This window comes from Schistocerca gregaria, chromosome 3, assembly GCF_023897955.1.
Source record: "Schistocerca gregaria isolate iqSchGreg1 chromosome 3, iqSchGreg1.2, whole genome shotgun sequence".
NCBI classification, from domain to species: Eukaryota; Metazoa; Arthropoda; class Insecta; order Orthoptera; family Acrididae; genus Schistocerca; species Schistocerca gregaria.
In genome coordinates, this window is record NC_064922.1 from 936,956,217 (window position 1) to 936,972,476 (window position 16,260).

General features: G+C 42.5%; 1 protein-coding gene across 7 annotated transcripts in view; it reads right to left on the minus strand.

Annotated features, from left to right (window-relative positions):
* Nucleotides 1-16,260, minus strand: part of LOC126355837 (proton channel OtopLc-like) — a 642,361-nt gene that overhangs the window by 82,766 nt on the left and 543,335 nt on the right. The window lies entirely within an intron of this gene.

The window sequence follows — 16,260 nt, forward strand, 5'->3', positions numbered from 1 at the left end:
ACCACCCCCTGTTAACTTTCCAGAATTTCTTATCCTCGGACCTTGCCTCACCATCATTCCCAAATCCCTCAACATACATACTAACCTTACATTCGCAGAAAGAACTGCAGTCCCGATCTTATAATACTACCTGCAGACAAAGGGTCCACCACCGTAGTTTTGAACTGCAAGGATTACATGGCAGAAGGACTCAGTCAGCTGTCAGATACTTGCACCTACAAACTATGCCACAGTGATCCCATTCCAGCAATCCAGCAGGATCTTCAGTCACTACTCAAATCCTTAGGCCCATCCCAGAGCCTCTCCCCAGAGTCCCTCTTTCTACCTACCCCTACCACTCCCTGCACTCCCACCTTCTACATGCTTCCTAAAGTCCATAAACCCAACCATCCAGGATGCCCCACTGAGAGAATCTCTGCTCAAGTAGACCAAGACCTTCAACATATTACCCGGAACCTATCCTCCTATATAAAAGATACCAACCATTTCCTCGACCGATTCACCATAGTTCCTTTTCCTTTACCACACGGTGCCCTGCTTGTCACTAATGATGCCAACTCCCTGTACACTAACATTCCTAATGCCCATGGCCTTACTGCTATTGAATACTACCTTTCCAGATGCCCTATGATTCCAAACCAACAACCTCCTTCCTAGTCTCCATGACCAACTATATCCTCACCCACAATTACTTCTCCTTTGAAGGCATTACCTATAAACAAATCCACAGTATGGCTATGGGCACCCACATGGCACATCCCTATGCTAACCTGTTCATGGGCTGTCTAGAGGTATCCTTCCTAAAAACTCAGAATCCTAAACTCCTCACCTGGTTCAGATTCACTGATGACATCTTTGCTATCTGGATTGAAGGTGAGGACACCTTACTCTCATTCCTCCAGAACTTCAACAACTTCTCCCCCATTTGCTTCACCTGGTCCTACTCAATCCAACAAGCCACCTTCCTAGATGTTGACCTCCATCTCAGAGATGGCTACATCAGTACCTCCGTCCATATTAAACCTACTAAACACCACCAATACCTCCACTTCAACAGCTGCCACCTGTTTCATACCAAGAAGTCCCTTCCGCACAGCCTAGCCACCCATGGTCATCACATCTGCAGTGACGAGGAGTCCCTCTCTAAATATACCGAGGGTCTCACTGAAGCCTTCACTGACCATAATTATCCTCCCATCCTTGTACAAAAACAAATCTCTCGTGCCTTATCTTTCCAGTCTCCCACCACCTCCCAAAGTCCCACAGTCCAGCCACAGAGGAGCATTCCCGTCATAACTCAATACCATCCGGGACTAGAGCAACTGAATTACATTCTCCACCAGGGTTTCGATTACCTCTCGTCATGCCCTGAAATGAGAAATGTCCTACCCACTATCCTTCCCACCCCTCCTACAGTGGTATTCCGCCGTCCACTGAACCTACACAATATACTTGTCCATCCTTACACAACCTCTGCTCCCAATCCCTTACCTCATGGCTCATACACCTGTAATAGACCTAGATGCAAGACCTGTCCCAAACATCCTCCTACCACCACCTACTCCAGTCCGGTCACTAACATTACCTATCACATCAAAGGCAGGGCTACTTGTGAAACCAGTCATGTGATCTACAAGCTAAGCTGCAACCACTGTGCTGCATTCTATGTTGGCATGACAACCAACAAGCTGTCTGTCCACATGAACGGCCACCGACAAACTGTGGCCAAAAAACAAGTGGACACCCTGTAGCTGAACGCGCTGCCAAACATGTTACCCCTCACCTCAATGACTGCTTCACAGTCTGTGCCATATGGATGTTTCCCAGCAATACCAGTGTTTCTGAATTGCACAGGTGGGAACTTTCCCTGCAATACATCCTATGTTCCCGTAACCCTCCTGGCCTCAACCTTCATTAGTAACTGTCCTCACCCATCCAGCCCCCACCCTGTTCCCATTCCAGCACTACACAACCATCATTTCACCGCCACACCCAGTCTTTTAATTTCTTTTATTTTTATTTCTCTCCTCTCCACTACCTACCCTCTCCCCCCTCCGCACCTCCTCTCCTACCCTCCATCTAAACTGCAGCACTTCACTGTCCACCACTCCCACCATACCATCCCTCCCCCTCCCCGCCCCAGCCTCCTCCTTACCCCCACCCAGTCGCCACTCCCATCTTTCACTAGTGCTGCTTGCAGTGTAGTTTCAGCTCTCTGAGACCGCAGATGTGTATGCATGTTGTGCTTGCGCGAGTGTGTGTGTGTGTGTGTGTGTGTGTGTGTGTGTGTGTGTGTGTGTGTGCGCGAGTGTGCGTACTGCTGACAAAGGCCTTAATGGCCGTGTAAGCTATGATTGTGTGACTCTATGAACTGATGCTTTCTTTTAGGCAAGTTGTGCCATAAATTTCTTCTTCCCCAAATCAATTCTGTACTTCCTCATTAAATATTAGATCTAATCACATAATCTTCAATATTCGTCCGTAGCACCACACTTCAGAATATTCTACTCTCTCCTTGTCTGAAATGTTTACCACTCACATTTCACTTGCATTAATGGGTACACTCCAGACAAATGCATTCAGGAAAGACTTCCTAACACTTAAATTTATATTCAACGTTAACAAATTTTTCTTTTTCAGTATAATTTTTTGTACTATGGCCAGTTTGCGTTTTACATCCTCTCTACGTCTGTCACAATCAGTTATTTAGCTCCCGATACAGCAAAACATGTGGAGTACTTTTAGTGTTTCATTTTCTAATCTAATACCCTCAGAAACGCCTGATTCAAATTGACTACATTTTATCACCCTTGTTTTACTTTCTGTTGGTGTTCATTGTACAACCTCTATTCAAGACACTATCTGTTGTGTTCACCTGATCCTCCAAGTCCTTTGCCATCTCTCACAGAACTATAAGTCATTGCAAACATCAACATTTTTATTTCTTCTCCCTGTACTTTAATTCACTTTCCAAATTTCTCCTTGGTTCTTTTAACTGCTTGCTAAATGTACAGATAACATAACATTGAGGATAAGCTACAATCCTGTCTTGCTTCCTTCTCAACTACAGCTTTCCTTCATGTCCTTCATCTCTCTTAACTACATTCTGGTTTCTATAAAAGTTCCACGTAACCTTTTACTCCTTGTACGTTAACCCTGGTAAGTTCAAAATTTCAAAGGGAGAGAATTTCTGTGAACAATATTGTGGGAGCAAGAGAATGACCAGTGAACTGCATTGTTTAATCCTTATAAGAGTAGCCGATTTTGATGGTTTGATGTTTATTCTTTGTTTTTGTTTTTTGTTTAGAGCTGTACTTCTGACTGTAATCCAGTAAAAATAAATGTCTCTAAGTATATGTGGGTTTGATTTCTGACCTACAATATTAAACGCTTCCTCCAAACCTACAAATGCTACAAACATAGGTTTGCCTTTCTTCAGCTATCTTCTAAGATATGTCCAAGAGTCACAGGTTTCTACATTTCTCTTGAACCCAAACTGATCTAACTCAAGATCAGCTTCTATCAGTTTTTCCAGTCTTTTGTATGTCATCTGCATCAGTATTTTGTAGCTGCTGCTTATTAAACTAATAGTTCAGTAATTCACATCTATCTGCACATATCTTCTATGAAACTGGAATTATTACTTTCTACCAAATGATGGAATGTCCAGAGATTAAAAACACCAGTATGGAAAGGTTATATTGCTACTCATTACATAGAGGAGGCAATGACCTGCAGGCAGGCACAATGAAAAAGAATGCTGAAATGTTTAAGCTTGCGGACAAGGTTCTTCTTCCGGAGTAGAAACACATACACGTACTCACAAGAACACAATTTGCACGCGCACACACACAAGGGCCATTTAATCGTGTGTGTGTGTGTGTGTGTGTGTGTGTGTGTGTGTGTGTGTGTGTGTTTTCTACTTCAGAAGGAAGGACCTTGTCCGATTGTCTGAAAACTTAGCATTCTTCTTTATTGTGCCTGTTGTGACTCAATATGTCCTCTACGTGATGAGTAGCAATCTATGCTTGCCACATTGCAATTATTACATTCTACTTGATGCTTGATGCTTGAGAGTACTTCGACTGTCACACACACTTTGAATACCACATGAATAGTTCTGTCAAGGCTGACTCTCTCAAGTACTTCAATAATTCTGTGGGCATGTCATCTGCTCCAGGGTCCTTTTTTCCATTTAGGTCTTTCAGTGCCCTGTCAGATTTTTCTTGGAATATCGTATCTTTCATCTTGTTTTCAAATATGTTCTTTTTTTATAATATTGTCATCAAGTTTGCTACGCTAACATAGACTGTTATCCCCACCAATGGCCAAATTTACCAGCAACTGAGAGGCACAACAGATTACAATTGACAGCCGCCGCCAGGGACAGATGCAGCATGTCATGTGGACTGAGCCGCTTGCAGCAACGAGATCACGCACGCAGCAGTGCCTCAGTCTAATACAGTACACAGCATGAGCTGTTATCAATCATGCTATTCTGTTTACTGGATTTTGAAGCTGTGCTGTCCCTGAAATTTTTTGTTCTCATTATTGGCTTTCATTCAGTGATCCACTTTTGACACATGTGGTTTTGTTTACAGATTATTCATTTGTATTGTGAGTTGACAGAGAAGTGGTGATAAGGCCTTACCCAATTGTGCTTTTAGCGACACATTCATACCCAGTGACAGTGTTATGGATCCCATGTTTCTGGAACTTTGGCACCAACAGCAGGAACAGTATGTAGCTCTCCTGAAGGGCACGTCTCAGTGGGAACAACATCAGTCAGTAGTCACAGCTATGACTGCAGTGTAGTTCACAGACTTTGACAAGTATTTGGTGAGCTGGTAAGTCTACCTCCATCATTTTGAACTGCACTGTTCTGCTTATAGCATTTCTGGCAGACAGCAAAGTGCCTTGGTCTTCTGTTCTAGTAGTCTTTTATATAGGGTGTTGAGGAAATTACAACTCTCTGACCACTAGTAATTTGTCTTTCAATGTTCTCTGTGTCCTGTTAACCGAATACTACAGTCATACAAGACACACCTTGTGGCTCGGCTACAGTTAAATCAGCATTGTAAACAAAATGCACAGTCTTACACAGGATATACTGCCGAGTTGCAGTGCTTGTCATGCGAGTGCTATTTCATGTGTCTGAATTGTAAAGTTTTGTATACGGAATCATCAATTCGAGATGTGCTTGTGCACCTTGCCCCCTGGCAGGAGGTCTTGGCAAAAGCTTTGGCCATGTCCAATCCTGGTCTTGGTGAAAATCAAACAATGGAAAATCCAGGATGGAATGCATCAATATTATGAAGAGGAAAGTTGCTACTCACCAGATAGTGGGGATGCTGAGTCGCAGATAGGCACAACAAAAAGACTGTCATAAATAAGCTTTCAGCTAGCAAGGAGCCTTTGTCAAAAATAGACAACTGACACACACACACACACACACACACACACTTAAGTTCAGCATGCCTTCACAAATGAAACCCAAATATCGACAGTAGTTTGCTACCATCACAAGCAGCAGTCAATTGACAGTTCCCTCTCATTATCTTTGTTTTCTGTCTCCAAGACTCACCAGAGTTTGAAGGTGTCCTAATCACTGGCACCTTGTGAGAGACTTAACCACATAAATCATTCTGTTCCCCTCTCAGCATCTGGTGCCCTTTTTTATAACATTAACTGAGAGAGTCAGAAACATTTTCCCGACCTCGTCATTGTAACATGTGTGGTGTCAGAAGGCTCTCCCACCCCTTATTAAATCGACCAAGACTTATACGAATAATTGTAAGAACAGTTATTATTATTATTATGTTCTTTAAGTTTGTTTTTGAGTTTTCAGAAATACTGTGGGAAGAAAGTTTATTTATGTTGCAGATAATGTGGAAGACGTTCTCAACGATCACCACGAAAGTTCGATGTAGCGCCAAGTGGGCAAGAAATAAAACAATGCTGCAAAGTACCACAAGCCACGAAAGAGCCTGGGCCGCGAGGGCATCGAGCTTCCTTGGTCATTGTTGGACAACGTTAAAGGGAGAGATATTCTGGTTTCTCTTTGTAAACAGATCGATCAAGTCTTGAAAGGTTCATGTAAAACGTATAGGCGGGTGACACATTAGGTGGGACCCAATGCCTGTAATACTTCCACAGTTATTAAAAAGTTGTTAAACGGCAAAACAATAGTTCATCATTCATATAGATAAAAAGTAGTAAAGATATAGGAAAGGAAGAGTTACGGCATCAGAATGAAAAGTGATACATCGCTCAGCAACGAAGGAGGACGTAAACAGCGGGTGTCACGTGGTGAAAACAAATGAACTGATAAAATAGTAAGTCTGTAATTAAGCATAAAGCCACATAACACTGCACATGCTTCACACAAGTCAAAGAAACTCCAGTCCTGCACTGACTGTGGTAACCAGAACTCCAAAGTGAACTGCTGGGCTTATGGCAAATGGTGCCACTGTGCAGCGATGGGTCAAGAAGTGTCCTTCTGAGCACAAGCTCAGCAGTGACATGGGAACAGCACATCAGCCCACACTATCACAGTTGTGGAGCACACAGCTCCCCTGCCACTGCAGAGATTTACACTAAACCTGATGTTTTCCAGCTGGTCTGTGAAATTCCAGCTGGACACCAGTGCAGTCAGTTCAATAATCAGTGAGGATATGTATTGGCAGCTTATCTCTCCACTGCTCACCCAGCACCAGGTCATGTCTTACAGATGCAATTCCATTTCTCTTCTCGGAGAACTGTCAATAGCAGATAAGTACAAAAATGTCAAATCTTCACTAATCATCATATTTGTGAGTTCTTCTACTGCTGCTAACATTTTTGGCTTAGATGCCTTTACCAGTTTTGTGTTCAATAAAAGTTGAACAAGTCAATTTAGTGCCCAAAATGGTGCCCTGTTCTCACCTTGACACATTATGCAATTCATACAAGCACATTTTTGAACCTATGCTCAGGTGTGCCCATTACTTTTCTGCTCACATTTTTATGCACCCTTCAGTGATGTCAAAATTTTGTAAAGCTCGTTCACTACCGTTTCTGTGTTCAAGTAGAACTCACTTGACTTCAGGACCAAGGCATCATTTCCCCCCATTTCAACCAGTCAATGAATGATGCACATAGTTTCCCTTAAAAGACATAATGACTTACAATGTCAGCTGGAAAAACGCAATTCCTTTGCACCTACTGTCAATTATCTGGGGCCCATTCTTAGTGACACGGGTATGCGACGACGTCGACACAATCACTGATATGCCGAGACCTAATAATCTTAAACAGCTGCATTCATTCTAGTGTAAAATCATTTACTATCTCAATTTTATTCCATATGTGTCACATATTACACTCTCCACAAGAAGGGTGTCAAATAACTGTGGGGTCAGTCAACTATAAACCAGTTTTCCAGTGCCATGAGGATAGCCTCAAAGTGGCATGGTGTCTGTTGCAATGTGCACGAGGCTTGCTGTTGACATCTGTGACAGATTCATGCAAGAACAGAATCGTGTAGTTTTGTCCTATAATGTGTCAGATGAATATGAGTGGCCAATTGCTTTTACCTCTCAAATGTTGAATATGACACAGTTCAACTAACTGTAAATCGTGAAGGAGGCTTTAGTGATTATTTATGGAGTCAAGAAATGTCATGTGTATTTCAGTGGCAGCAAATCTACCTGTTGACTGACCAGATGCTCAGATTTATTGTTTGGCCATTGTTCTAAGCATCTAGAAATGACGGCACAGCACATCCGCAGTGCTGGACATTGTTTTTAAGAGGCTACCACTATGAAATCCACTTTTGCCCCACCATCCAACACATCGAAGTAGACACTCTGTCCCACCTACCTCCTGGGGCCCATGTGAAATTAGATTGCCACGAAACAGTCTTTTTTGCCCTGGGTTAACATTTACAACAAACTCTGGCTGTATTCCTGCTGGCTGTGTGCAAAGTAGCCATGTCCTAGTTCCGTGACCCGGTCCTGGGAAAGTTTTGCCTGTGGTACAGAACGGATGGCCTAAACACATTTCCAGTCAGGCTGATGTAGACTTTGGTAATGTTTTCACATTGCACAATTGGTTCAACACCACAAAAGAGTATCTTTAATTTGGCCACAGAGGACTATGAATGCTAAGTTATTATTTGGTCCCAACTCTGGCCCTGTATCCTCCAGCTCTTTCAAGCCTTTGCATTGGGGGATGATGTAAATGAAGCCACTGGCACAGCGGTGTGTCTACTGGCCCAGCATCAATGCTGATATTGAATGTGTGTGCTATTCCTGTTGTAACTATTTTCTCAATCAGGCAGCCCCTGCACATTGTTTCTCAACTTGACCCCACACTGACTACTGATGGGTGGGGACCCTTGTTAATTTTATGTATATACACTGAAGCAGCACATGAAAATTTCTACCAAGGGTGGGAATCGCTTCCCACCCTTGGTACAAAGTTTCACTTCCTGCTTCAGACCATACACACAAAATCATATGTTATGAGACCAGTAAAGTCTCTGAAATTGTGTCATTTCATTTGTATAAGTACCTGCAGCTGGGTTTCAGGATGGATCCCCCATTTATGTTTCATGCTGAGGTGCTCTTCCAGAATGTGGACAGCCTTGGAAATCCTGTCAGTGTGTAAGGAGGAATTTAAAGCAGACTGGAATTGCAGTGAGAATTTGGAATGAAGAGGCAGGTACACCAGGGTAATCCATGCAGATGTATGAAATGCTGTGCTGAGGCGACTTAGTAGCTAACACACCTGCACAGAGCCTGAGTGTATGGTCAGAACATTCAAAACACAGATGCAAAAGGCCTTGCAGACATTATCTCCTCAGGAAACCTTTCATAGCTAGTAAGCAGTAGACCTGGGCTCAATTCCCAGCCTTAGTATAAATTTTCACTCATCGATTCAGTATATATACACAAAATCACATCTCTACAAGACCATTAAAGTCTCTGGAATTGTGTCATTTTTTGTCAATCTTGCTGTGCCATTTTAGGAAGCTATTTGGCTGCTGATTGGTGGTGGATGCTCTCTGAAACCCCCCTTACATAGCATTTCAAATGTTGTCCACTACCACCCCAGCTAACATCCATGCCCTCTTATATTTTCACTGGGGGAACATTGTGAATCCTACTGGGTATTGGACCTCAATTCAGTAAACGGAGTTCCAGGCCTTCTGTCACTGTGATTGCATTGAATAGACCATCGCCCCCATTCAGCCTGCTTCCAACACAGAAGTTGAATGCATGGTTGTAGATTCGAAACATAATTGCAGAAGGCCTTTCAGACATAATCAACCCAGGAGACCATGCATAGCTTCCTTACTTTCGTATGAGTAGAAAAGTATGCATTGCTCAAAAATGTGTAATCAGAATAATTGCTGGAGCCCACCCACGGTCATCAAGCAGACATCTATTTAAGGATCTAGGGATCCTCACAGTAACCTCACAGTATATATATTCACTTATGAAATTTGTTGTTAATAATCCAACCCAGTTCAAAAGTAATAGCAGTGTGCATAGCTATAACACCAGGAGAAAGGATGATCTTCACTATGCAGGGTTAAATCTGACTTTGGCACAGAAAGGGGTAAATTATGCTGCCACAAAAGTCTTTGGTCACCTACCAAACAGCATCAAAATCCTGAAAGATAGTCAACCAACATTTAAAAATAAATTAAAAGAATGTCTAAATGACAACTCCTTCTATTCATTGGCTGAATTTTTAGATATAAATTAAGGGAGGGAAAAAAAAACTAACTTAAACATTAGTGTCATGCAATATTTTGTGTAATGTAATATCGTGTACAGACATCTTTCATTAACTTGACACGTTCCACATCATTATGAAGTGTCGTATTCATGATCTATGGAACAAGTATTAATCTAATCTAATCAGTGGTGACCCAGACACTGTCGTCGTCTCATCGCGAGTTATTTTGCGATTGTTTTCTTCATTTACAAACTTCATGTGCCAGTCCACATTGTTTCCGCCACAATGGATCTACCAGTGACTTTCAGTGCAAGTGCAACAGGCCCCATTAACGATGCTTGCAACCATGAGTGGCACGTGAAGTGCCCTCCGCTACACACCGTTGGGTGGCTTGCGGAGTATGAATGTAGATGTAGATGTAGATGTAGATGAGACAAATGTACCTACTTTGAATTTGGTTAAAAGTGAACAATTATTTACGCCTAACCTTACCCAGCACAACGTGGCCAACACTTAGTGTGGCAGCACAAAAACAGCCACAACATGGACAATGCACGCTGCCTAATAGCAACGTGGACGACCTTCCAGTTAATTATCCTTCCTCTACATAATTACCTTCAGGATGGTTTGACGCGCTGACGAAGTACCAGAAGTGTGAATCAAATATTTCTAGGCATGGGGTAGCACAATCTAATATGCATAGTGTCACAACAAACACCCCCCCCCCCCTCCCCTGTCCCGTGACCATTGCACCATGGTTGCACTATGATCGTCTTCCACTCACTTTCGTAATGGTGCCAGACATACCGCCCGTGCTGGTTACCAGGTCAGCCCCCCATGGCTTCACCGTGACCACCTCCTGCCATTCTTGATACAATAATTTACCAACAGCCATGTGTATTATAGAAATATATTTTATGAACTTCTTACATGCTACCAGTTTCAGCGTTATATTGATGCCATCTTCAGGCCCCACACGTCATAGTCATGAAATCGCTATAAACGGAAGGAGCTATAAACTGGATCTGTGAATCAAATTGCTAGGCAACAGCTCTTGGTGGCCAGGCAACACAGACTGGGGCAGTTTGCAAACCAATTTTACGACTATGACGTGTGGGGCCTAAAGATGGCAGCAATGTAACGCCAAAACTAGTACCATATAAGAAGTTCATAAAATAAATTTCTACAATACATACGGCTGTTGGTAAATTATTGTATCAAGAAATACATGCCAGCCATTGTCCCACAGTCCATAATGGATCAACAAAGACCTCCTGCCGTTGTTGCAATGGCAACGGCCATTACACACGTGCCATGTTCTTGATTGGGCTTGCAGATTGGACACACCGTGCCGACTTATACGCCTGCTCCCTCCGCACCGTGTGCTGCATGTGGCCACTGCCCCACACAGACCTTTGGCGATGCACCACTCACCACTATCGCACTTCCGGTGTCGAAGGCGTCGTGCTTTGCTCACACCGATCTCGGTCTGCCGATACATCCTCAACATGTGATACCTGGCAGGTTTCCTAAACTACCTGCTTTGCAAAAAGATAACCCAAAGACTTGGTTCGCCTTAGTGGATCACCTACTGGACACCCACGGCATTTCAGACAGTGACACCCGCCTTGTCTGCCTGGTGAGCCACCTCCACAATCATACAGACCTCATCAGTGACTTGCTTCTCTCACCGCCTACCTTGCACAAATATTTGATGGCACTGCTTATTGAGTGCCTTTCTCGCTCTATGGCACAGGCTATCCACCACATTATTCATGACAAGCACCTCGACGACCGCACCCCTTTGCAGCTTTGGCAGCACATATGTACCTTAATCGAGGATCAAACACCACGCTTTGGACGTTGTGGACGGTCAAGAGGCCTTTCGATCTGCAACTTCATCTACTGTCTCACGTCGCTGACCCACTAGAGGTTTGTTTTGCGCACGGTGGATCAGGGTTACGCCATCATTTGTCATCGGCACTGCCTATCACGAACGACATTTCCATCACCTCCAGTTGGCATGCCTGCACATCTCGTTCCACATCCTGCCGCCAGAGGCCAGTGCGCTCGCCTCAGTTGCCATTCAGGAGCTGCCACCTAGTGTCTTACAGGAGGTACTGCCAGCAGACTTCAGACAGCTGCCGACCTTGCCCAAGCAGCAACCTGAATGGCTACTGACCCGATGCAGTCAACTGCGGCCCCCTCCCGCACCCAACGCCCTGTGAACCATCCTACCTGCTGTGCTGGTTCCATGCTACTTATAGGTATGCCACCTGCAATTGTGACATGCCTTGTACCTACCCACACTATTCCAGCGGGCATGTTTAGGTGCCACGTCCCGCCACGTTCCTTCACGGCGCCTATCGTCTGACGCTGCACCACTCGCTTGAGTGACACGACGCCTCTATACAACAGACATGTCAATGGGCATCTCCTTTCTTGTTGACACTGGTGCCGATGTTAGCGTAATCCTAACCAAACTCACTGCCAAAGCACTATCACCTTCTACCCTCATCTTGATCACTGCCAATCGTTTTCCTACTGCGGTCCATGGTTCCATCAAGAAGTCGCTTCACCTATAACCAGTTCCTACCTACCCTTGGATCTTCCATGTTTATGATGATGATGAACATGTGATCAGGTTGGATTTTCTACTGCATTATGAACTTTCACCAGATCTGCAGACTGCCACTCCCATTTACTCTTCAGTCTTCTCCTCTTTCCCTTTCCTCTTTAGCCATTCATGCATCTTTTCATCCTACATCTTTATACTATATACCTCATTACTTCTGTATGCATCCTCTTTGGTTTGAAGCTGGCACAGTACTTACAGTAGAATATCTTTGGCTTCCCTCTGACAACCATGCCTCCATCCTTGCTACCCTCCCAGTTTTCCTTTCCCTGTTGCTTCATAACCTGGGTTGTGAGTAACTAAATCCACTTTCCCTTCTTCCCTTTCTGTCCCCTCTCTCCTCTCTGATGAAGGAACATTTATTCCGAAAGCTAGGAATGTAAATTTTTGGTTGTTTTTTGTGTAACTATCGGCTGTACTGAGCTGAGGTAAGTACTGGCCAGCCCCTCTATCTCTTTGTTAGTATTTATAAATATTGTACTTATACTTTAAAAAATATCAAAACCATGTGGATGTATCTGATACCTACTCCTATGTAATAAAAGACTGGGAAAAATAAGTAACTGGGCAATGCCAAAGAATCAGTTTGAAAACTATAAAGCTTAAATGTTTAAAGCCACAGAGCTCTCCATGTGAATAGAGAAGAAAGGTGGAGATGTGGAGTGGGGACTTCCACATCAACCACAGCAGGATATGATTGCCTCAATAAACATAATAAATGTAACAGACAAACAAGATACCCTAAATGACCTAGCCACAACCACAATTTCCCATATTGTATGCTGCATTTTTCCCCATTCAACTAAAAAATAAAATAAAAAATCTAACATTTTTTAAAAAATAATGCGTCAATACTGCGAACAGCAAATCCCATGGTGGAATATATGCACAGGGACAGCAGAGTTAGAATTCCAAAATACCTGAACAGTGGCCTAAATGAAAGTCGCCAACTGACACTGCATATGAGGCTGACCACCTATTTCTGGGTTAATGATACCGCATTCTTGGTAAATGGCATAGTTTCTACAAAGTACAGTGCTTATAGTATTAGATTTTGGGGCAACTCTGGCACTCACCGCGAATATTTTTAGCTCAATAATGAGCAGTCAGACTGATCTGCAGTGTCAGTTCTTGAACTTCATGTAGGTCATCATTCAGTATTTCAGAATTCTATCTCTGCTGTCTCTGTGTATATATTTTATCATGAGATTCGTTGCTGACAATCCTGACTCATTCATAAGAAACTAACATTCATTCCCTGAACACCAGATGGAAAAACTGCACACACTGCAGATAAAAATTCCTTAAGCATTGTACAGAAATATGTGCACTACTCAGCAGCTTTCATTTTCAATATGCTTCCAAAAGAACTGAAAACAACTGAGCGATGAAACCCAAATATTCACAGAACCAGATAAATTAATAAACAAACAAATAGAACCTTTCTTGTACTTTTCTTTGTTTTTATTTTGCCTGACCTGTACTCCTTTTCTTTTTTCTATTCAGTCAGTGAACAGTATTTAATTAAATAGTAAAGAGATACGTAATGAATGTGTGTTATTTGTGTTACAACTGAATGTCTCATAATTGTGTCATGCAAATTGGAAGACCTAAAATATCTAACAGAATTTCAAATTCGTAAACTGCATTGTTTAAATATTTCAGAAATTAGACATTGAGAATTATTCTTTGTCTTAACCCCCGAGAATGATGCTGTTATCCACAATGGCCAAATGATATAGTTATACAGGCCAGTCAACATTTTGTAAGTCCTGAACCAAAGGACACTAACTCTGCTTTTATTTACTGGTGTCTTCATATTCAAAAGACTATTCCGTTAATGAAAAATAATTGCATCGGAATAATGCATTTCCCCAATTACAAAACCTAGTCCCTGAGAAAAGCTTATTTTTTTTATTTTCTTAAGGTACATCATAATAACTGTTGAATGAATTAACTAGAGAAATCTGTATTATACAGTAAAAAAATCTGAATTAACTAGAGACTCTGTATTATACAGTAAAAAAAATCAAGTCAAGTCATTTACACATTCTCTTTGCATGAAATTAACTATAGTTGAAGTGGTTTTCAGCCCAAAGACTAGTTCGATGTAGCTCCTCACAGTACTCTATCCCGTGCAGGCCTTCCATCTCTGAAAACTACAACAATCTATATCTGTCTGAACCTACTTACTACACTCATCTCCTCTTGCTCTCTTTCTGCAGTTATTTACCTAACCCACCCCCTCACCCTCTTTCTCCGTGTGTGTGTGTGTGTGTGTGTGTGTGTGTGTGTGTGTGTGTGTGTGTGTGTGTGTGTGTGTCTACCCATCTAATCTTCAGCATTCTTCTGTAGCATCACATTTCAAAATCTTCTATTCTCTTCTTGTCTGAACTACGTATCATCCACATTTCACTTCCATAAAGGCTACACTCCAGATGAAGGTCTTTAGGAAAGACTTACTATATTTAAATTTATATTTGATATTAACAAATTTCTCTTCTTCAGAAACAATTTTCTTTCTACTACAGTCTACACTTTATAAATGCTCAACTTTGACAACTATCAGTTATTTTACTACCTAAATAGCAAAACTCACTGCCTCTTTTAGTGTGTCTTTTTCTAATCTACAGGGCTATTATAATTATAGTTAAACTTTCAAAATGCTGTAGAAATAACACCACTGGTCAGAATGATGTCAAATTCCAATGGAATATTATTGGAGAAGAGAGAAAACATATGGCACAAGGAAAAAAGTAGTATGAAAATTGATCAATAGATGTATGTGTCGGAATATGTAAATGAAAACACCTGTCACGCGCTTGACCCAATAAAGTTGGTATAAATACGACGCTGGGTACGTGGCTTATCCTCCTTTTGCGTCTGTGATGTTTGCCATGACTGTCTCAATGTAGGATCGTACTCTGTTTGTAAAGCTGTATTACAAGGACCATGACTGTGTACACGTTGCTCTCCAGAAGTTCCGGACACAGAAGGGTTTGGAAAAAGGTGTTGGTCTGACAACTGCGACAGGTCTGGAGAAAATGATTTGGAAATTTGTAAAGACGAGTTCTTTTGGTGTGCAACCTGGCAGAGGGAGGAAACAAATTGATTTGATGTCAGTGGAAGCAGTGGCCACAGCAGTGCAAGAGGAGATGAGTGGTGGTGTGCAAATGTGTAGTGCACGGAGAATTGTCTGAACGTTGGACATACTCATAGCACTGTGTGTAAAATCCTATGAACCGTCCTTCTTTGCTATCCATTCAAAATTATCCATGTGCACAAGTTGCTTCAAGAGACCTGTCAGCAAGAGACCTCTGCTTTATAATTTCTTGCTCACATGGAAGTGGACAATAATTGGCTGTGGAAGATTTTGTCAGCAGACGAAGCCCACTTCCGTCTGACGGGATACCTCAATATACAGAACGATCGAATATGAGCAACGGAAAATTCACAGTGGGGTGCAGGTTTACAGCATCATTTATCATTGGGCCATATTTTTTTGAAGAGACAGGTGCTTCCGGTCCTGTTACCTGTAAAGTCACTGGTAAGCGCTATGAGCGTATTTTGCACAATCACGTCATTCCAGCTTTCCAACAGCATCGATGCAATCATTGTTATGCAAGATGGCGCACCTCCGCACATTGCAAAGCCAGTTAAGCAGCTGCTGAAGCGCCATTTCGGAAATGCCAGAATTATCAGCTGCCATTTTCCTACAGCCTGCATATCCTGATCACCTGATCTTAATCCGTGTGACTTCTGGCTGTGAGGCTATCTAAAAGTTGTTGTGTTAAGTGTTCCGATTGCAAACGTAGCTGCATTGAAGGCATGCATTGTGCAACACATTCTGAATGTGACCCCAGAAACACTTCAGTCAGTTGTTGATTATGCTGTTTCTT